General features: G+C 35.3%; 1 long non-coding RNA gene across 1 annotated transcript in view; it reads left to right on the plus strand.

The window, feature by feature from the left end:
* LOC138703679 (uncharacterized) overlaps positions 1-24990 on the plus strand; it is a 313199-nt gene that overhangs the window by 39501 nt on the left and 248708 nt on the right. The gene's annotated exons all lie outside the window — the stretch shown is intronic.

The raw sequence follows: 24990 nt of genomic DNA on the forward strand, positions 1-24990 counted from the left end.
GCTTAGCCCCAAATATTTTCCTAAGCACCTTATTCTCAAACATCCTGAACCTATGTTCCTCTCTCAGAGTGAGAGTCCAAGTTTCACAACCATACAGAAGAACCGGTAATATAACTGTTTTATAAATTCTAACTTTCAGATTTTTGGACAGCAGACTGGATGATAAGAGCTTCTCAACCGAATAATAACACGCATATTCTGCGTTTAATTTCCTCCCGAGTGTCATTTTTATATATATATATATATATATATATATATAATGCTATTAATACTAATATTATATATATATATATATATATATATATATATATATATATATAATATTAGTATTAATAGCATTAATATTAATAATAATAATAATAATAATAATAATAATAATAATAATAATAATAATAATAATAATACAAGTAGGTCTTTGACTCACCATTCTGGAACTGGCAATTTATTAGTAGTGAAGTTCGATTCTCCTCCCCTTTTTAGTTGCGAAGATGGCTCCTAAGCCATTGTACTGCCCGATATTTACCGATGCTCCATCTTACGTTTACGCAATTAATCTCTTGCTACAGTTAAATTCTTCTAAATGATCAAATACAACTTCAGATATTCTTTCGGCTGTCCTCTCGTCTGAAAGTTCTGTTAATTCTTGTAATTTTGTTTTTTATTCAATTTATTTTTTATATTACATCATTTTAAATTATTTATTATTTCGTTTATTCTATTCTTTTAAAATAACCAATGAACTGCATTTAAGAAGGCTACAAGGATACTTGAAAATTCTTATTGTAGTCTCTGACAGGGTCTCCATCACCCAGAAAGAAGGGTCATAGTATTAGGATACGCGGTCATATCCTCAAACGTGGTTAAACTCAAGCCATACCCCTTTCTCCGCACTCTCCCCTGTCCACTAACTTGGCTGCTAAAAAAACCGTCTGCTGTAAGATATTTGGATGGTTCCTCGGAAATTATTTCTGAGCTGTGCAGTGGCGACAACTCACGACAGAAAGTGGAAGCTTAAAGAAAATTATTACGTCGGGACGCATTGAAAATCAAAATCTGTAATTAAAATGTTTTGTGCGAGATCGTGCGTATTTGCTTGTTTTCCGCACAGAACCAAGACGCGGTAAGTGTGAAATACCACATTCAGTATTCCCAACGTAACACACATAACAATTTCCCTCTTCTTAGCGCTTAAACGCGACATTCATTTTACTGCTTTAGGCTTTTAACATATTATTTTTAGAGACGTTCAATATAGTAACAATTATAAATTGGAAACTTACCACTGCAATTTCACCAAAATTGCAATGTTAATTATTGTTTTTAAATATTTGCAAAAATTAAGTGAATTCTACTACTCCACGAAACTTATTGCATTCCTGATACAAGTAACATTAAGGAAGCCGTGAAAAATCAAGAAGATTCCAGATGCCGATGTTATTACTGCAATATGTTATATAAATAATATTGTTAAAATATCAAAATGAAAAATAAATCATTACATAACCTTACCGTTTGTTTTAAGTTCGCATTTATAGACTGGGGGAAAAAAAAAGATAGACATATATCACGGCCTGCTGGAGTATAGTAAACACAGAAAACATTTTACAGCAACAATGTTGAAGAAAGATATTTTGGTGTTCCGGAGTTGCCGTCATTAAACAGAAACCAAGATGGAGATTTCATTGCAACTAATTAGAAATTCGTCTTTCAGGTATGTAATAAACGATCTTCGCACAAAATAATGTACGATACACGAGCGGTATGTTTGTTTTCATGTTCTCGGAAATTAAAAACGTTCAACTACGTTTCGCTTTTTCAATCTTTTCCTCGACTATGAAAACGTCAACATACCGCTCTTGTAACGCATATTACTATTCTATCCTAAGAAGCACGAAATTAAACTGTAGGATCATCCTCATATCCTTCATGAAGGAATCGCCACTAACCTATTCCACAACAATATTTTCCCAAATACCTTTTTACCGGTCCCAATCATAGTGTTACCTACTGAGAACTAACTGAAATATTTCAAAATTTGTCAACTTTTTTTTATACCTTTCGTTCTGACTTTTCCCGTGATCAGAAAGTTCGTTTACCACGATCAGAAATTGAAGGTCAGGTATCTCTGAATGTTAGTGTATCTCCTAGCATCTTCACGAAGAAGTTATCTAGAACCAGAGAAACGCCTGGAATCTATGCTAAATGCTTCACTCGAAAGGCAGAGAAGAAGACTAACCATAGGGCGTATATGGAGAGTTTCCAGGAATAATGACAATAGATCCTTGACATACTGTATTTGCACAAAGTCACGTGTAGAAGCTCAGTTCTTAAGGGTATATGTCCGTGAACGACCACAAATATTATCAGAAAATCAGGCTCTAAATTTCTAAAATTTTATAAGGAAATGAACTCTCACAATTGGACAAAAATTACAAGGTACCACAACAAGACTTATTAGAAATTAAATATCTGATAAAAGTATAAAAAAGGTTAATACTGTTTTTTAGAATTCACTTTTTACTCTAAATTAAATTTTCGCACATAATATTTCATAACTCCACAACCATTAGAGACAGGATTCTGAAATTTTGTACACTGATTTAATATATATTTATGCAAAAGGTAGACTACAATAATACCCATTTCTTTGAAAATATAAAAATTAGATCACAAAACATTATGTAAATTTTAATATATTTGATATAGGGCAAATAAAAAATTAATTTTATTAAAATAAACAACTAATGTCTGAGAATAGTCTACTTTTCAGAAATAAGTGTTTGTTACATGCAGAAAAAATATTAAAGATGTCAGAGAGACCATAACAATGTTATGGTTATCAAATGATGTAACAGCGGATTTTTTTGTTTTTGTTTTTTTTTTTCATACTTTGATTAAAATGGTTTGAAATAGTAATATACGTTACAAGAGCGGTATGTTGACGTTTTCATGTTCGAGGAAAAGATTGAAAAAGCGAAACGTAGTTGAACTTTTTTAATTTCCGAGAACATGAAAACAAACATACCGCTCGTGTATCGTACATTATTTTGTGCGAAGATCGTTTATTACATACCTGAAAGACGAATTTCTAATTAGTTGCCATGAAATCATCATCTTGGTTTCTGTTTAATGACGCCAACTTCGGAACACCAAAATATCTTTCTTCAACATTGTTGCTGTAAAATGTTTTCTGTGTTTACTATACTCCAGCAGGCCGTGATATACGTCTGTCTTTTTTTTCCCCAGTCTATAAATGCGAACTTAAAACAAACGGTAAGATTATGTAATGATTTATTTTTCATTTTAATATTCTAAAATATTATTTATATAACATATTGCAGTAATAACATCGGCATCTGGAATCTCGTTGATTTTTTCACGGCTTCCTTAATGTTACTTGTATCAGGAATGCAATAAGTTTCGTGGAGTAGTAGAGTTTACTTAATTTTTGCAAATATTTAAAAACAATAATTAACATCGCAATTTAGGTGAAATTGCAGTGGTAAGTTTCCAATTTATAATTATTACTATGTTAAACGTCTCTAAAAATAAAATGTTAAAAGCCTAAAGCAGTAAAATGAATGTCGCGCTTAAGCGGTAAGAAGAGGGAAATTGTTATGTGTGTTACGTTGGGAATACTGAATGTGGTATTTCACACTTACCGCGTATTGGCTCTGTGCGGAAAACAAGCAAATACGCACGATCTCGCACAAAATATTATTGTTAACCTTTGTTATACTTTTATTAGATATTTAAGTTCTAATACGTCTTGTTGTGGTACCTTGTAATTTTTGTCCAATTGTGAGTTAATTTCCTTATAAAATTTTAGAAATGTAGAGCCTGCATTTTCTGATAATATTTGTGGTCGTTAACGTACATATACCCTTAAAGACAATCTGACGCTGTTTGATAGAGTGACTCAACAGGCATGGAAGCAATGATCTTCAGTGACATGCGCTTGTATGTTTAACGGTTCAATAAGTAAAATGCACTTCGGAAATACTACTAGTATATTATATTGATTGCATCTAGTATGACTGTGTCAGAGGAAGAACAGTTGTTGCATAGGGGAGAGTCGGGTAGTATCGGACATCGGGTAGTATCGCACAGTGCCCTTCTTTCATCTACCACCATATGGTAGTACCTGAATGACATGGTTACGTTTCTCTATACGACATTACAGAAACGTAACCATGTCAATCAGGTAATATCATCGTGTGGTAGATGAAAGAAACTCACTGTCCGATATTACCCGATGTCCGATACTACCCGACTCTCCCCTACATCTCAGTTCTGTGTAGTGAATTATCTTACTAGTCAGCGATGTATGCAGCGGAGGGAGAAAGGAATTCACCACCCTACCCAATTTTTTTTAGTATGTTATTTTACGACTCTTTATCAACATCTTAGGTTATTTAGCGTCTGGATGAGATGAAGGTGATAATGCCGGTGAAATCAGTCCGGGTCCAGCACCGAAAGTTACCCAGCATTTGCTCATATTGGGTTGAGGGAAAACCTCGGAAAAAACCTCAACCAGGTAACTTGCCCAGACCGGGGATCGAACCCGGGCCACCTGGTTTCGCGGTCAGACGCGCTGACCGTTACTCCACAGATGTGGACCCCTACCCAATTATATCCTGACTTAGTTACCTCATGAGTGATGCCCTATTGGTATCACTTATGAATTTCTAAACAGTCTTTGGACACCTGAGTGAACGTATATGAATAAGAGAAATGTATAATTATTTTCCTAAATTTTAAAGTTAGCTTTTAATATTTAAATAATAAAATTCCGATCTTTAGAATGTAAAGTCGTATAAATTGAGCAGTTGTGCAAATTCAATGCGCTTTTGCCATTTGGTAAGTAGAGCCAGTGTGGCGAAAAGATGAAATACTGCAATATCGTTCAGCCTCCAGTAAAACCGAAAGATCGATCAGATTGTGTAAGTTCTAACTTGACATGGTTCTTGCTAGCGGTGTACTTATTTTTGTCGGCTGCGTTCACTTTGTAGTACTACTATTATTATACTGTACTGTATTATTATTAATTGTAACTATTGTTTATAATTGTATTGTGTAATTCTTAATGTTATGGGTGAAAACGACTGTTTTTCGATGTAGGTATGCATTTATTATATGTACTAATAAGAGATATACATATCTGTAGTAGTAGAGTTGGGAAGTTGGTACCGAAACTTTTAAGTTGTATGAGCATGAACTATATCTCTACAGAATGAACAGTAGTAACGCAGCTCTAAACATTAGCAAACCAACACAACAAACATGTACAGCTATAAAAGAAAGTGACCGCTCTGTAGAAGCTAAGTTCGCTTCAGGTACCTTCGCTACAAATGGGAGATAGGCAATGTTACATGTTGTTGAACCACGTGGCCTGATATCTACAGTTATAACTGAATTGTTCTGCATGTTACTATTGTAGCGTAGTGGTAGCGTTGCCAGCTAGTATTTATGAGGTCGTGCGTTCGAACACAGTCTACTGCTTTTTATGTTTTTTTATGAGAGGGAGAAAATATAATTGCTCCTGTCTCTTTTATGACTGTTCTAGTAATTAACACCAGGTTCATGAATGTATTATGCCATGACTTTATCATTATTTATTATGCAATAAATTTTTGCTAAATAATTGTTAAAAATACATCACAGCGCTTAATTGATCATTAATTCTATTAATTGATGTAGCTACTCTAGTAGTAAGTCCAACGAAAGATAAGTTAAATTAATACAAAGTAATAGTGACATTATGGCATTTCTAGCAATGTACGAGTAAATTTATTACAAATTAATGACAAATTAAGGTATCTGTTTCTCAAAATCTTTACGTGATAGAACATTTCTGGTGTCAAATTTGGATTTAGGAGGTTAAAATCAATGAGAAAGACCCAGTTTCACGCAAAAAGTACAAAAAAGTGTAAATTTGTTCCACGGTGTAATTATTCTAAATTTTATTGATGGTAATCGACTTGACAAATATAATAGACTCTAATAGTATTAATAATAATAATGATAATAATGATGTCTCATGAAATACAATAATATTTGACTGCTGTAATTCACAACGCTGTTTCGAATACTTGTGGATCTTGAAGGATACTTTTTATATTGTCACTATATCTTAGTGTAAACTTGTATGAAATTCTCCTCTCTTTTGACAATTTTTGAAAGAAGTAATTAATATAATGCAACGAACCTAATTGTACTACATTTAAGATGGATGGATGGATGGATGGATGGATGGATCGATAGATAGATAGATAGATAGATAGATAGATAGATAGATAGATAGATAGATAGATAGATAGATAGATAGATAGATAGATAGATAGATAGATAGATAGATAGATAGATAGATAGATAGATAGATAGATAGATAGATAGATAGATAGATAGATAGATAGATAGATAGATAGATAGATAGATAGATAGATAGATAGATGGAAAGATTACTAGATAGATAGATAGATTTATCCGTTCCATAATATTCTTACATTTGCTTTATAGCATAGAATAAAGAACATGTCCAATTCTTACGTTTAACAATAAAATGGAATACATATAAAATGCAAATATGAAATATGTACAGAATTAATACCTTAATAACAATAATATTTTATACATTGTAATATGTTTACCATTTAATAGTATTATAATATTTACACAGTACTGTGAAATGTCAAGAATTCATCTATAGAATAGAAAGTGTGAGATATTAAGTAATTTTTTAGTTTTACCTTAAATAATGCAGGGTTTTGGCTATGATTCTTAATGTCTTCAGGAAGACTATTGAACATTTTTATCGCCATGTAACGCATGATAAATTTGATGATGGCGTATGAAAATCATTCCTTCTGAGGGTATTTATAGTATGTATGGCTGAGTTAGTTGGAAAATTTTCTTTATTACATAAGAGGAAATTTATTGTAGAGTAGGGTAAACTAGGGTCTGTTGGACAGTCGGGCATGTTGGACACTCCGTACTTTAACGTGTTACCACGCCACTTGTGGGCACCACATTCAGCTAGAAGTCAATGACGGAAGTAGCCACGAGTGGGGCTACTTCCGTCATTGACTTCTAGCTGAATGTGGTGCCCACAAGTGGCGTGGTAACACGTTAAAGTACGGAGTGTCCAACATGCCCGACTGTCCAACAGACCCTAGTTTACTCTATATGTATTGATTTGTTAATGTTAGAATCTCTGATTTTTTTAAAAATAATCTACATGATTCTCTAGCCTTTGCTCCAACTATTATTCTAATGGCTCTTTTTTGTAATAAGAATATATTTTTACTATCTGCAGAATTTCCCCAAAATATTATTCCGAAGGACATAATGGAATGAAAATAGGCAAAATATATTGTCTTTAAGATACTGCTGTTTAGAAATTGTTGTAACGACCTAATTGCGAAGCATGCTGAGCTAAGTTTGGGGGTTATTTCTTTGATATGATTTTTCCAATTTATTGTATTATTAATATGCAAACCAAGAAATTTGGTATGTTATTAAATCGAAGAGCTTTCCTTTAAAATTACATTTTTATACATTTTTAATGTTTAAAGGAGTGACATTTAGCCATATATATACGTGTTACTGTCGCAGGGAAAGGAAATATGATCATATTGCGTGCAGCCTAACAGCTGTTGTGCTAGGTGAGTGTGGGACGTGCTACACCTACTGGGGATAATCGTGTGAAGCAATCGGATACGAACACATTGAAGCGCTCACAATCTGGGAACCTTCTGTTCCGATGTCCGAAGCTTTGAAATATGAATTAATAGTATAAAGCTGATCTCTTCATGTAATTATTTACGTTACGACTTCTACACATTAACACGGATTCTCAAGTCGTTGTGTGAAGGTAGTTCCCAGTTGTCCATTATTGCATCTAAAATGAAAGGTACGGAAAGTGATTTTGCAATTGATTCGAAAGTCTTCCGCTGCCGTAATTCTGACTGTGTCGAGGTTGAAACTCTTGGTCACGTACTAGGCTATTGCCGTAAAATAATAATAATAATGATTTATTTAACCTGGCAGAGTTAAGACCATACGGCCTTCTCTAACACTCAACCAGAGTAAAACTGCGTTACAAAAGACACTACAAATTTACAAAGTACACTACAATTTTGCACACAAAACTGAATAAGATAATAATAATAATAATAATAATAATAATAATAATAATAATAATAATAATGATTTATTTAACCTGGCAGAGTTAAGACCATACGGCCTTCTCTAACACTCAACCAGGAGTAAAACTGCGTTACAAAAGACAGTACAAATTTACAAAGTACACTGCAATTTTTGCACACAAAACTGAATAAGATAATAATAATAATAATAATAATAATAATAATAAAATGTAAACAAAAAGTAAGTAGAAATCAGACATAATATATAACATACAGAAAGGAGAAAACATAATAAAATCTGAACAGCAGGTCAAAATAAATGAGACATACAAAGTATAAAAAATAAGACAATTATTGATAATAATAATAATAATAATAATAATAATAATAATAATAATAATAATGATAAAAAATAAGAATAGTAATATTAATAATACTAATAGTAGTAATAAAATAGTCCAGTGCAAAGCATACAATGAATACAATATTTTTAAGTACACAGAGTAAGGAAAATTATGATTATATATATCTCAACTTATCACATTATAGATATACCATTATCGGAAAATATGAAAACAAAAATATAAAATAAGTTAAATATCACTAGAACATTAAAAAATGTGAATATGTTGAAACATGCAATACAACACTTGTCATAATAGTAAGTTAGTTTGGCAACTCATCATAAGATAATTTTCTAATTGAATTTGAAAGATTTCAATGTTCGGCAGCCCTTGACTTCAGGCGGCAGAGAGTTCCAGTGACGAGAGGTAGCAACAGTGAAAGATGAGGAATACAGAGATGATGTGTGAAGTGGAATTTCAGCGTGTTATCGCGTTGTGATCGAGTATTAATATTATGATACCGAGAGAGACTATGACAACGAGCGAATAAATAATAGGGGGATGAACTGATGTAAAACGCTCACCACCATAGAATGCGTTCAGCATTGGCAAGTACATGAAGTACACGAAGAAATACAATGCATATCTTCAACTGGATCCATCAGAAGAGTTGACATTATAGCCATCAATCGCAAGAGAAATCAGGCTGTTGTTTTAGATCCGACAGTTCGTTTCGAAATTAATATTGAACAGGCTAAGGAAGCTGCTTTGGAAAAAAAAAAAAAAAAAAAAAAAGGAAAAGAATTTATGAACCCTGTATTCCCGACTTAAGCAACCGTTACGGTATATCTCTCAATAACTGGACAGACATGGGTTTCCTTTTTGGCAGTAGAGACAGTGTTTCAAAATTTACATGGAGTCTACTAAAATCTATTGGAATTCACCACCAAACTGTGGAGAATATTACCTTAGGCATCATCAAAGATTCCTTAAGCATTTTGAATCACCACCTTCATTTCTTTTTGATTTGTTATATTATTTTAGATTTCAATTACCTCTTGTTTGTTATTATCAAACACTTTCCCTAAACTGGGATTGCCTAGAAGACAAAGTATACCATTTACAAAACAAAATTTTTAATAGTACATATTACATGGATAATTGGTTATGAGTATAAAACCAATGCAAGAAAGAGAAAGAAATAAATTACAATGCAATGTCTTATCTGAGGTGATTTCTTAACATTGTAATCGAACCTTTCAACGCAAGTAAACAAACATTGGTAATTAATAACAATTATTATTATTAAATAAATTATATGGATGGATGGATGGATAATTTAATGTCATTCAGCAAATAGACAACGTCAAAATACAACCATATAATACATGGCCTACAATAATATGGATTAAAATCAAAATAAGTATACAATTACTAGACAATAAAAACATATTAAAAGTGAAGAAATGGTATAAGATCAGATTAAAATGTACAAATGTATTATTTACATGAGGTTAAAACAATAGTATCTAAAACTTAATATTACTAAACTCATTGACACTATAGAGTGGATTTGCCATCAATGCCTTTTTTACTAAACTTCTGAAACTTTCTAGGTTTATACATATTTACTAAATATTTTATTATGTTGATTCAAAATGCTGATTTTTCTATTTTATTCTTTCTATTATAATATTGTGTTATATTTCTTATTCAGAATGTTAAATTATGTTTTTCATAATTCAGTACGTATCTTGTGGTCTACCAAAATTGTTGGTCTTATGTTTGCAATAAAAATCTATATGTTATATACCTGAAAGCTTGATTTGCATAATACACGTCACTGTACGTTAACAGAAAACCACAATTTAAGTCACACAGAGTTAGTGTGCACTCAATGTTGGTTGCTTGAAGGTTGTCAGCCCACTTTGAGGTCTGTGGATATAGAGGGAAAAGTTGGATCGGTGTCGGGTAGAGTTCCCGGGTAGCTAAGTTGGTAGAGCGTTGGTACGTTTAACCAAAGGTCCCGGGTTCGATACCCGGCCCCGGAAAAATTTTTCCCTAAAAATTATTCAAATCAACTTCACAGGGAGTTATACCTGAAAGCTTGATTTGCATAATATACGTCACTGTTCGTTAACAGAAAGCCACAATTTAAGTCACACAGAGTTAGTGTGCACTCAATGTTGGTTGCTTGACGGTTGTCAGCCCACTTTGAGGTCTGTGGATATAGAGGGAAAAGTTGGATCGGTGTCGGGTAGAGTTCCCGGGTAGCTCAGTTGGTAGAGCGTTGGTACGTTTAACCACAGGTCCCAGGTTCGATACCCGGCCACGGCAAAATTTTTCCCTCAAAATTATTCAAATCAACTTCACAGGGAGTTATACCTGAAAGCTTGATTTGCATAATACACGTCACTGTTCGTTAACAGAAAACCACAATTTAAGTCACACAGAGTTAGTGTGCACTCAATGTTGGTTGCTTGACGGTTGTCAGCCCACTTTGAGGTCTGTGGATATAGAGGGAAAAGTTGTATCGCTGTCCGGTAGAGTTCCCGGGTAGCTCAGTTGGTAGAGCGTTGGTACGTTTAACCAAAGGTCCCGAGTTCGATACCCGGCCACGGAAAATTTTTTCCATCAAAATTATTCAAATCAACTTCACAGGGAGTTATCCTGAAAGCTTGATTTGCATAATACACGTCACTGTTCGTTAACAGAAAACCACAATTTAAGTCACACAGAGTTAATGTGCACTCAATGTTGGTTGCTTGACGGTTGTCAGCCCACTTTGAGGTCTGTGGATATAGAGGGAAAAGTTGGATCGCTGTCGGGTAGAGTTCCCAGGTAGCTCAGTTGGTAGAGCGTTGGTACGTTTAACCAAAGGTCCCGGGTTCGATACCCGGCCCCGGAAAAATTTTTCCCTAAAAATTATTCAAATCAACTTCACAGGGAGTTATACCTGAAAGCTTGATTTGCATAATATACGTCACTGTTCGTTAACAGAAAACCACAATTTAAGTCACACAGAGTTAGTGTGCACTCAATGTTGGTTGCTTGACGGTTGTCAGCCCACTTTGAGGTCTGTGGATATAGAGGGAAAAGTTGGATCGGTGTCGGGTAGAGTTCCCGGGTAGCTCAGTTGGTAGAGCGTTGGTACGTTTAACCAAAGGTCCCGGGTTCGATACCCGGCCCCGGAAAAATTTTTCCCTAAAAATTATTCAAATCAACTTCACAGGGAGTTATACCTGAAAGCTTGATTTGCATAATATACGTCACTGTTCGTTAACAGAAAACCACAATTTAAGTCACACAGAGTTAGCGTGCACTCAATGTTGGTTGCTTGACGGTTGTCAGCCCACTTTGAGGTCTGTGGATATAGAGGGAAAAGTTGTATCGCTGTCCGGTAGAGTTCCCGGGTAGCTCAGTTGGTAGAGCGTTGGTACGTTTAACCAAAGGTCCCGGGTTCGATACCCGGCCCCGGAAAAATTTTTCCCTAAAAATTATTCAAATCAACTTCACAGGGAGTTATACCTGAAAGCTTGATTTGCATAATATACGTCACTGTTCGTTAACAGAAAACCACAATTTAAGTCACACAGAGTTAGTGTGCACTCAATGTTGGTTGCTTGACGGTTGTCAGCCCACTTTGAGGTCTGTGGATATAGAGGGAAAAGTTGGTTCGGTGTCGGGTAGAGTTCCCGGGTAGTTCAGTTGGTAGAGCGTTGGTACGTTTAACCAAAGGTCCCGGGTTCGATACCCGGCCCCGGAAAAATTTTTCCCTCAAAATTATTCAAATCAACTTCATAGGGAGTTATACCTGAAAGCTTGATTTGCATAATATACGTCACTGTTCGTTAACAGAAAGCCACAATTTAAGTCACACAGAGTTAGTGTGCACTCAATGTTGGTTGCTTGACGGTTGTCAGCCCACTTTCAGGTCTGTGGATATAGAGGGAAAAGTTGGATCGGTGACGGGTAGAGTTCCTGGGTAGCTCAGTTGGTAGAGCGTTGGTACGTTTAACCAAAGGTCCCAGGTTCGATACCCGGCCCCGGAACAGTTTTTCCCTCAAAATTATTCAAATCAGCTTGATTTACTTAATACACGTCACTGTTTGTTAACAGAAAACCACAATTTAAGTCACACAGAGTTAGTGTGCACTCAATGTTGGTTGCTTGACGGTTGTCAGCCCACTTTCAGGTCTGTGGATATAGAGGGAAAAGTTGGATCGCTGTCGGGTAGAGTTCCCGGGTAGCTCAGTTGGTAGAGCGTTGGTACGTTTAACCAAAGGTCCCAGGTTCGATACCCGGCCCCGGAAAAATTTTTCCCTAAAAATTATTCAAATCAACTTCACAGGGAGTTATACCTGAAAGCTTGATTTGCATAATATACGTCACTGTTCGTTAACAGAAAACCACAATTTAAGTCACACAGAGTTAGTGTGCACTCAATGTTGGTTGCTTGACGGTTGTCAGCCCACTTTCAGGTCTGTGAATATAGAGGGAAAAGTTGGATCGGTGACGGGTAGAGTTCCTGGGTAGCTCAGTTGGTAGAGCGTTGGTACGTTTAACCAAAGGTCCCAGGTTCGATACCCGGCCCCGGAACAGTTTTTCCCTCAAAATTATTCAAATCAGCTTGATTTACTTAATACACGTCACTGTTTGTTAACAGAAAACCACAATTTAAGTCACACAGAGTTAGTGTGCACTCAATGTTGGTTGCTTGACGGTTGTCAGCCCACTTTGAGGTCTGTGGATATAGAGGGAAAAGTTGGATCGGTGACGGGTAGAGTTCCCGGGTAGCTCAGTTGGTAGAGCGTTGGTACGTTTAACCAAAGGTCCCAGGTTCGATACCCGGCCCCGGAACAGTTTTTCCCTCAAAATTATTCAAATAAACTTTACAGGGAGTTATACCTGAAAGCTTGATTTACTTAATACACGTCACTGTTTGTTAACAGAAAACCACAATTTAAGTCACACAGAGTTAGTGTGCACTCAATGTTGGTTGCTTGACGGTTGTCAGCCCACTTTCTGGTCTGTGAATATAGAGGGAAAAGTTGGATCGGTGCCGGGTAGAGTTCCCGGGTAGCTCAGTTGGTAGAGCATTGATACGTTTAACCAAAGGTCCCAGGTTCGATACCCGGGCCCGGAACAATTTTTCCCTCAAAAATATTCAAATCAACTTTACAGGGAGTTATACCTGAAAGAGCTTGATTTGAATAAAAATCTATCTCTTCAGTAATGTTTATAAATAATTAAGTGTAGCGTTGTAGCCGCTTGTCACGAGCGACAGTTAACTTTAAGTTGGATAAATATAGCTTAAATTAATTTTTTTAAGCGAATGAATTATGAATGTTAGCTTATATTTCTCGATAAATTAAATACGTATGTAACACGATTGGTTTTCTTCCTACTCCCCTTAAACTTGACATGCTAGAATATTCTACAGCAGTTGTACCCTGTAATACACGTTCTACCGGATTTGTTTTCTCAGCTTACACAAAAATAAACTCAAGGTGACAGTTGCTTCTATCCCATTTCATTAGTTAGTTAATCCACTGAGGGTGTGTACAGACGAGGGCACTATGAATTACAGTGAAGAAGATAGCATTATAAAACATCTAACTTCTCTCCATTACCATGAGCGTGTTTCACATTTTAATGGAATTCTATTAAGAACGTGAAATTTCTGAATCCTTAATTACAGTTCTTGTGTTTCCCTTCAGAACATAATTTTTTAGTTGAGACTTTTAAGATGAAGGCAAGTCTACAATCCGAATCTGTCGCTGCGCGAGATAAAGATGTCTCCAATTTAGGAGGTCGTAAACTCTCTTAATATCCCGACATATACTTCATGAACCCTTTTACCAGAGCAATTAAATGTACTGTTTATGGTTGCATTAATTAAGGAAATAAGAATGCAGTGTTAGTTCCAGACCACATTATTTCCGAAACTTCCATTGTTCTGCGAAAACTAACAAACTCACATCTTACATCTAATTCTCAGTACTGAAAATTGGTTTTCATTATAAAATACACCGTCTTTCGAACCCGACTAATCTGAAGTTAGACGTGCTACCACAGAGCTAATTCGGCGGATTCAAATATTAAACAAAGTATATTTTGAAAGCATCACTGAAATTCCTAAAGTGTGTTTAACAAATGTGTCAACTTTGGCTGTTTTTCAACAAATATTTTATGGCTGCAATGATTTTAACAAATATGTGACTATAATGATTTTCTCATGTAGCGTCCCCTAAGAGCTGTAATAAACGTAAAAGTGTTTGTGCGAGATCGTGCGTATTTGCTTGCTTTCCGCACAAAACCAATACGCGGTAAGTGTGAAATACCACATTCAGTATTCCCAACGTAACACATAACAATTTCCCTATTTTTACCGCTTAAGCGTCATATTCATTTTACTGCTTTAGGCTTTTAACATATTATTTTTAAAGACGTTCATTATAGTAATAATTATAAATTGGAAACTTACCACTGCAATTTCACCTAAATTGCACTGTTAATTATTGTTTTTAAGTATTTTGCACGACAAAAGCAACATTGGTACTAGGATTCACAAAACTGCAACCACAGTCTCCATTGCATCGACTTCCTGCCAGACGGAGGGTTTATCAAATGCTGCCATCTATAGTGCTAATGCTTCAACTTCGACGGAAACTGGAAAATCAATATTCATGCAAAAAAGTTTCACAATAGAAAAAACTGGTGGTGGTGCTCCAGTGACCCTGAATAACTGCACAAATGTGACAATTAATTTCAATGTGCAGAAATATATAATTTTCTTAAAGTATTAAAATGAAAAATAAATCATTACATAACCTTACCGTTTGTTTTAAGTTCGCATTTATAGACTGGGGAAAAAAAAGACAGACGTATATCACGGCCTGCTGGAGTATAGTAAACACAGAAAACATTTTATAGGAACAATGTTGAAGATAGATATATTTGTTTTCCAAAGTTGCCGTCATTGAACAGAAACCAAGATGGAGATTTCATTGCAATTAATTAGAAATTCCTCTTTCAGGTATGTAATAAACGATCTTCGCACAAAATAATGTACGATACACGAGTGGTATGTTTGTTTTCATGTTCTCGGAAAATAAAAAAGTTCAACTACGTTTCGCTTTTTCAATCTTTTCCTCGAACATGAAAACGTCAACATACCGCTCTTGTAACGCATATTACTATTTAACGTCCTTATAAAATGTGGAAAAGTATTGAATTTATGATATACTTAACATAATACTATAAGTGTAACGGTTTACGGAGAGCTCTTTATTATAAGTACCTTATAAAACCAGAAATTACATTTACAAACCTTTATAAGACTAAATGGCACTTTTAAATATCCCAATTCGAGATTCTAAAAATCCCGGGCTGCTTCTTTATTGATAAATTATCTTAAGTGATTTTTCACAGCTAACTGTAGCATGAAAACATTTGAGGCGCTTGCTCTTTCATCAAACCGGCGTCCCGTGCTTCTCTTCTGCTCTCTCGTGATCCTTTTTCTCACATTCTCTCTCTAACTCAGAAAGAAGCAAAGTGTGATATCGATCAGAGCGTAGCTACCACTTAGATTGCCCATGAAACATGATTGTACTAGCCATCAATATGAATCGCTTACCACGAACCTTTGAAGTGAGACTGAGCGATGTTCCTTGTTAGAATGTGAGTTGGGTCTCTGAGAGCTTGCGATTCTTAGAAGACTGAAATTTCTGCAAAACCTTGTAAATTTCTGTGGTTACAAGGCAAGAGGCAAAAATGGCATTTTGCGATATGTTGTGCATTTTGATGGTGTCTTTACTCTGGCAAAAGATGCCATGCATATCACTATTGTTTTTCTCTGTAACTCGTTGTTATGAAACATGATTACATGATTTTATATATAGGGACATCATTTTATTTTTACTAACATTTTTAATATTAACCTGGCTATACCTTTGGATCAACACCGTTTGCTACTCCCTACCACGACCGGAGTTCGATGATACTGGCGTAATATATAAACAAATCACTTTGCTAGGTATAGGAGGAAAGAAAAGTAGTTCATCCATTTACGTAAACTAGGAAATATCACGCTTTTGAGTTTGATAATTTCCATTAGGTTTTTGTTTAATCAAAATACAGTACAGTATTAACAATGAGTGTTTTTACTCACGAACTGAGCTGTCCATACGGACGTATTCATTATGCAGTGTATATTATACTGTCTACAGCACATTAGCGTACAATATAGAGAATGAAGTTAAATAAAAAAATAATCATAATATGGATATTTAAACACATTTTTGAAAATAGTGGCCGTTCAGTTCTAATGTGCATATTATCGCACTATAGACTATTGTACGTAATTCCAATTACCAGGTTCGTAACTCATGTTGAAAGAATTCTGTACCTACTCTATAAAAGAGTACCTTATGTACTGTAAATTCAATCTTCACTTCTGCCCGATCCGAAAAGATATAAAATTATTCAGACATGCTATCTACTGTCCGTCCAAGTGGTTTTATCGCAGGGTTGTAGAAAGGGGGGAAATCACGGGACAGTTAACTACTTAACGAGCTCCTTTTATTTAAGTTATTTTAACCAGTTGTATAATATTACTTAGACATCTAATTCCTAACAGAAATTAATGTTTTCAGAAAAGAGCTAAGACAGCCCAGCCACAAAGGGACGGGCAGAAGTGGGTGGGAGAAACCGGGATCCGACATAAGCAAACGGGACGACAGTACCTGTGCGAGAATATGATTCAATATTGAAAGCGAACATATTTCTGGAACGTACTATACTCACTAACTCAGTACTATTTGTGTTTACTATGACCGTAAGGCGACTTTGACTGTATACGCTTGGTTCTGTGTGAAGAACGGTTGGAAGTTTACTAGTAGAGGGGGTGGGCGTGAAGTACATTCAAAAACTCAGGTACAATAAAAATTGAAGTAAAAATAAAATGATGTCCCTGTAGTAGCTCAAACTTTAAATGCTCACTCCTGGAAAAGCAGCAGGAAATGGCATACCATATTTTGCCTTGGAGCCACAACATTCAACTCAGCGGTATACTATACACATGAATGGAATGGAATGAAATTTAACTGAGGAGAGCCCAGCACTGCGACCTATTGAGATCTATTGCGCTAACCCTCGATATGGAATGAGTTGCGTCCCACAGAACTCCTACGCGCACCGCTCTAACCACATGACTCCCTTAACGACCGGTCCCTACAGCCAACAGAAATCTATATACCATTCCTGCCTCGGCAACTTCCCCCAAGGCCCCCTGTCGGTCCGAGGTGAAACTCCTCCCCCAGTAGGTCCGCCTCGGGTGTTCGTTGAAGAAGCCATCCCATGTCGCTTAACTACATTCCAAGGAGGCCGGTCGAGAGAGCCAGCAGCTTCGGGAGGCCGCCTGTAGAGTGATCTGAAAAACCAGAAACGGAATGATGAGGAAAGGATGATGGAGGAGGAAAGGAAGTGGCGAAGATGAGTGGGGTTTCAATCGCCTGATGAAGTTACCTGATATTCATAGGAGTGAAGGAAAAACCCCGAAAAAACCACACCCAGGCAACTCGTACTGACCGGGAATCGAACTGCGGACCACTGGGTACGGAGTTAGACATGCTATACACATACATACTCTTGTCTGGGAAACAAAGTCATCAATGACGCCACACTACCCCGCTCACCCGCACTTTTTCATCGTCCAAATGTACCTGACTGAGATAACCTTCTCATTCTACAGGCCTTGGTATGTTCTGTAATCGGAAGTTAATTTTTCTGCGAGACATTGAATAGCCTAGCAGAAACAAGTGGAGAATGAACCTCAGACAGATTTAGAAGGCATCATTCCATTATATTGTGACAGCGACGTGAGAATCGAACTCACGACCAGCGTCCCGCATGAAAGCAGATCGCACAGGCTCCACGGAACATTGAGTGACGTCGCGCGGTGGAGAGAAGAGAGAGGGTGTATTACGTCACGCGACGAGTTTGCGCGCGCATCTGGTGCTGGTAGAGAGGAGAGGGCCCTGGATTTCTCTGGAATGCCATCTCTAGAGACGGGTGGAACCTTCGAGGTTACGTCGCTATGGTTATAAATTACGGTCGCGAAGGAACGACAGCAGTTTTTCAGTTGATTAGTCAGCCAGTCAGTGAGAAAGCCAGAGCAAGCAAGCCAGTCTTGTGTACCGGAGTTCGACTCGAGTGTGCGTCCGCAACTGCGTCAGCAGCCGAAGGCCTGAGTTCGAGTGCAGTGGACCGCAGTTGGAGGGACCTGAGTTCGAGTGCAGTGGACCGCAGTTGGAGGGACCCGAGTTCGAGTACAGTGAACTGTCTCTGAAGGTCTGTGGTTCGAGATACTGTGAATTCGAGTGACTGAGATAGAAGAACTGTGAACTGAGAACTGGTAGTTCTGATTTGTAAATAGTGCTTTGTAAATATTAGTTAAGATTAACAGTTCATTGTTGTGCGTAATAGTCCAAGTAAATTGTCATTGTCGTCGGTGGAGTGCTGAATACTGTGTTGAGTGAAGATCCAATTGTTGACGAGAGCGTTTAAGGTGAATTGTAGAAAGGAATTATTGTTGTGACGAATTAATTACATTGTTGTAACTAATAAAATTCACAATATGAAAGCGACTGTTAATGCAATAAAATTAATGTTGACTTAATATATAATTGTTAGTTATAACGACCTTAATCTTACAGTGACCTTAGTTTTATTTGCTTGTGTGCCATTTTAATGATGCAGCATTCGTATCTTGCCACGTGGCACTTGAAAGTGATGCTAGTGCCTAGTATCCTGCAGCCGTCTATTGCGGATGAATACAATTTGTTTTGGTGACATTAAGGTTAAGAGTACAGTGAACAGACTTTGGAAAAAAAATGGGCATTTATAATAATTCGCTCCTGAAAGAGTAGAACTCGTGCTCAGCGACGTATTCCTGAATTGAAATTAAGAAGTATATAATACAATTTGTCTTATGTCTACTAAACAATAAGAATGTATAAATCTATATTTACAATTTTTCAATTTTTATAAAATCCATACATAACTTTTTAAATTTAATGCTAGAACTATTAAACTTTATAAGTTTTGGACATTTAAATATAAATTTGTTATATATTCTTGGGCGTATATTACTGCTATGATTAAATACTATAGCAGTGTTGCATTTTGGTTCAAACAATCTTACAGAATTCATACCTTTTGTTTCATAACTATGAGAATACAATTCAAAATTATTTCAATTTTTATGTATGAATTTTATTAATACAATATAATAAATTTGTCTTTTGTTAAGAACATTAAAGTCTAAAAACAATTTTTGAGATGGAAAATCAATAGGTTTATGAAGACATATTTTAATTTATTTCTTCTGTAATAAATAAAGTGGATTAAAATTGGATTTAAATGAGCTACCCCATCCTATAATTCCATACATAATTACCGATTGAAATAAAGTTAAATGCATTGTGCGTAATAAACTTATTGACAAGTAATTCCTCAATAAAACAAAATAATATACTATTTTACGTAATTTATTACAAAGGTAATTAATGTGTTGGTTCCATTTTAAGTGATTATCGAAAATTATGTCTAAATACTTAACTTCAGAGATCTCCTTAATAATCGGACATTTACACTGTATAAGACAACAATCAGAATTATGTAATATATAAAGAGAGAATATCATCGAAATGATAGCCGTCCAAATCTTGGATTTAAAATATCGGCATCCTAATCAATTCAAATGAACAAAAAAGAAAATGTAAATTAATATTTAAAAAATACATAATGAAATTTTAAAAAAGAATATTCTGCAACAAGATTGGGTAGCTATCAAAACGATAAACGTTTATTGAAAATAAATAATATACATTGAATATTATAAAGATGAATAGAGATGGTGATTGATGATGTTCAATGAAGATTTTATAATGGTTGATGCAATTATCTGAAGAGTCTTATCAGGAACCTTTAATTTTCTGAGGATCTCCATTGTAAATTTGGGAATTGTTCCTCGCGCACCAAACATAAGTCCAATGATATTCCAATCTTGAATATTATATTTATGACTGAGATCATCACAGCATGGAAGGTAAATAGCGCGTTTCTCTTCATGTACCTGCTTTGGTTCATCTTCATTAATTTCAAACCTTACTGTTGGATCAAGAATGAGACCAGTTTTTTTTTATCTCGGTCAATTATTATGATGTCAGCACGCCGTGTAGATCCTTCCGTAGAAAGACATTGAACTTCCTCATATACTTCGTATTTACCATGATCCCTTAATCTGTTAGCAATTATTGAGCGGACTGTGCTATGTCTGTCAATTTGCAGTAATTCGGCCTGAGGGCAGAAACCTAGCACGTGGGGTAACGTTTCATGCTCATTGCATCTCCTGCAATGGGTATTGCTAAGGCTTCTACCGGGAAGAGACCTAACTGCTATGACATTGGTGCTCATTTTAATGGCCTCGGTCTATTGGCCACAAGATAGACCTTTCTTATTGCTAATCCAGATGTTACCTTTTTTTCCAGTGAGAATAGAATGTAATTCCTTTACCTTTCCCAGGTAATGCTCTCCACTGATTATAAGAAGTGACACGAAGTTGTTAACGGATGTTACGTGGATTAATGGTTCCCATATCGTTAACATTAGTTGGTAAGTGGCGAAGGCTGTCAGTAATTTCAGCTTGAAGTTCCTAGTTTGATTAATATAAGGGTTGTCTTCTTTAACTAATAATCTGCAAACATTAAGATGTTCGAGAGAAAAGCTTCCCACTGTGCTTTTAAAAATTCCAAGTCCTCTGAAATTTCGAGGTGCATATAGCATTGCATCCGGTACATCTGTCAGTAATTAATACTTAATATAGATGTAGGAGGTTTGTTATTTTTCAGATAATGAGAATAAATAATTGAATCAAGAATTTGTAAAAGGGACCAAGTCCGAAACACAAAGCTTTTCGTATGGATCTGGATGTATAACAATCCAAACATGTTGATACACAATTTAAATGTGTACAGTTTATATAACTTGGTTCCTTTTAATGCTGAAATGGAAGAAGAGTGTATGGAGAGCCAGAAACGGGTATAAACTCAATTTGCAAAAAGTGTGGACTTGGTCCCTTTTGCAAATTCCTGATTCAATTATGGATTTATTTTCGTTGATAGATAATTTATGTCAAACCATTTTTTTATTAATTTAAGGCCATTATTTGAATTATTATATGTATCATACCAGGTTTTTCCACCAAAAAGTAAAACTGTGTCATCTGCATAAAAATAAAGAACACCACTGTATTGTTGTAAGTCAATTTGTATTAAGTTATTAATATTTATATTAAAAATAAAATAGGGCCTATAACAATATGAATAACAATAGCAACAGTAGCATCAACAACAACAAAAACAATAATAGGGTAGAGTAGCATAAATCGCATCGCTTCCTATTTCAATGCTAGTTTAAAACAAGTTACTGTAGTAATGTAGCATCTAGTGGTATTTTTACAGTCTACCATATGAACTTCCACCATGTCACTTGATTTCTTCCACTTCTTTGTGCTAGCAATAGAGTATTTAATATAATCGCTCAGGTGGATGTATATTTAGCTAACATTTTTTAACTAAATAACGGATTAGTATGCAAAGGAATCCATAATCTTAAGATGTTATTGGTTAAAAGAAATATTAAAGAACATTTAACTTAGTACGATTTTCGAATATGTGGTGATTATAGGCTAGAATGAAGGAAATAATAACTTATAAAGTAGTTTCTTAATTCGCACCACTTTGTAGGTGCCTAATTCGCACCGGTGCGATATGAGCAACTGTAGCAATTCTAGCCATACAAAAGAAGGCCCAAAAATTTTAACTGAACGAGAAATGCATCAGGTGAGTGCAATATCAAGTGGTGAAAAGGGCGTTAATACAACAAGTGTGTGTTGTGCAAGCGCACCAGATATTTTGTGCCACCTATGAAAATTTTTAAACGTCAAACAGTGCATCCTAAATTATCAGCTGGTGTTCTTCCAGGATCGTTATTTGTTTACTCTGATTCAGATTACATCAACAGTGAACTATTTGTCGAATACCTCAAACATTTTATTTGTCACTCAAACCTGCTATAGAAAAAAGTGCTGCTTCTGTATGTCCACCTATACGAACCATTCCAAAAATTTGGAAGCTAGATTATCTCGGGAAAATGATGTGCTCCTATTTCAGATTCCTCGTCATAATACTCAGAGGCCCAGCCTTTAGATGTTTCTATCTTCAAACCATTTCAGACAGCTAAATCATGAAGCAGTTCTTAGGTGGCTTCGAGATAATGGTGGAGAAAAGGTGACGCAGTTTACAGTTTGAACTGCCTGGTGAAGCACATGGCAAATGTGTAACAATAAAAAACGCATTCAGGAAGTTTAAATGTTAATTAATTTTTGCTCTATTTTTTCAATTTCATTTGAAGATGCGTTACTCTCATTAATTTCAATAAACTTATAATTTGCATTTATTACATTATTCATATTAAATACTGTTCAATTCAATATGTTCAATATTAAAAGCTTTCCTTCATCATGTTCCCTGCAGTTAAAGAGGTAAGATTTAAGAAACCGCAGGTGCTATTTAGGAAACTAGTAGCCTAAATGGCACCATTGACAAGTGTTTCGAAAATGTCATTCTACTTCAAAAATACCTATTTCTACCTCCATGCCCTCCAAGTGCCTTCATGGCATGTTACGGGGATACCTTTACCTTTTACCTTTACCTTTTTACTTCAAAAATATTAAATCAAATTCAAGGATTCTTTTTTATATTGTTGTTTATTTATTGCTGTTTATTGTTAATAAAATAACATTGACAGAAATACAATCTTAGTTCTTCTCTGAAGGAGTAAAAAACCTCGTGCTCAGGGAGATATCTAAACAGAAAGCTAAACACAAAGATAATTTTTTGACACAAACTGGGTCAAGAAAAAAAAATTTACAGGAATAAATTAAATTTAAAAATACAATTTCAATTTTAACAATTTAAGTCATACAAATACATATACATATTAAATCAATATATATATTCTTTAAAAATTAAATTCCTAACGCTATTTTTGAAATTCCTGATACTAAAATTTTCCAAATTTGGGTATTTATCAATTATTTTATTGTATAACCTTGGACCAAAGTAGGTACCATGGCTCAGAGCTGTGATTGTGAAACACTTTGGTTCCTCTAGTCGTATAAAATCGGATCTTTAGGTAAATGTTCTGGGAATGTATTTCTGTAAAGGGATACAGAAAATAAAAATTATATTGTTCAATAAAAATTATAAATGCTAAAGTGGTGCGATATACGCAACCTTACCCTAATATGGACAAGTTTATGGCTTCCAAATTACTTGACGTTATTAAAGGCACTAGATTGTTATCGTCACAAGCACAGTGTATGAACGTATTAACATGTGTAACTACTGTCACAGTAATATAACTCCTCATATTGAGGTATATAATATTTTCCGTAGATGTGTTGAATATTCAGAACGAATGTGTTTGCGTGTCTGCTGCATTACATGCACGAGGGTTCATATCATAACTAGAAGCAATAGATTTGCGTAATTGTGGGTGCCAGTTGGTCTAATCCAACAAGATATAACCTTCGCGTCACCTTCTTTGGTTGTCCATTTCCATTTGTTTGACCGAGGTTCGTGGGTTACACTATGCCATCTGTCTCTCTCCTGGAGGGTCGGCGGATCGATTTCTGGGGCCGGACAACCACACGGGGATTTGCCATGATTCCCTACAGACAGGGAAAATTCTGCTACGTCACTTCCGAATAGCCCGCGGCCTTTCTTTTATTGATTTAAGCGTACATTATCGAAATTCAGCCTTATGGACCTAAAGAGGAATGTTATTTTAAACTTTTATAACATAAAAGTAAGTTATCATCTTACGTGACTGTCAAGCCTGTGAAATCCATTGGAGAATGACATATTTATTCCTTTGTTTAAGGAGCTGTAAAGTGGTCTGACAGCTCAGGATCTCCATAGTCCTGGAAAGAAAGGTATTACAGATAGACTGAATAGCCGCTTTTGAATCTATTATTACTAGTGGCTTGTGCAGCAAATGCTGCGAACTAAGTTCATTAGACGTTCAAATAAACATTTTTCAGATTTATTTTCAATGAAGAATACCAGACATTTTGAAAGTTATTTGCTTCCATAACAATGAAAGATACTCTCTCTCGAGCCAGTACTGAAGAGAACCACGCATATAAATATCTACACCACACCGCCATTAAATATATGAAATAGACCCAACCCCACTTGATTAATAATTATAAAAATATTTGATTTTTAATAATATTATTATCTTACGTAAGTTTTATAGCTTTCAATAACATATACTATATATACTACTGTATATAGCCGCCACTCAGTAAAATATAAAAATCAAAATCGAATTTAAGTTATTCTCTACATCTACTTATATAACCCCAA

This window comes from Periplaneta americana, chromosome 7 (assembly GCF_040183065.1).
Source record: "Periplaneta americana isolate PAMFEO1 chromosome 7, P.americana_PAMFEO1_priV1, whole genome shotgun sequence".
In the NCBI taxonomy this organism is placed as follows: domain Eukaryota; kingdom Metazoa; phylum Arthropoda; class Insecta; order Blattodea; family Blattidae; genus Periplaneta; species Periplaneta americana.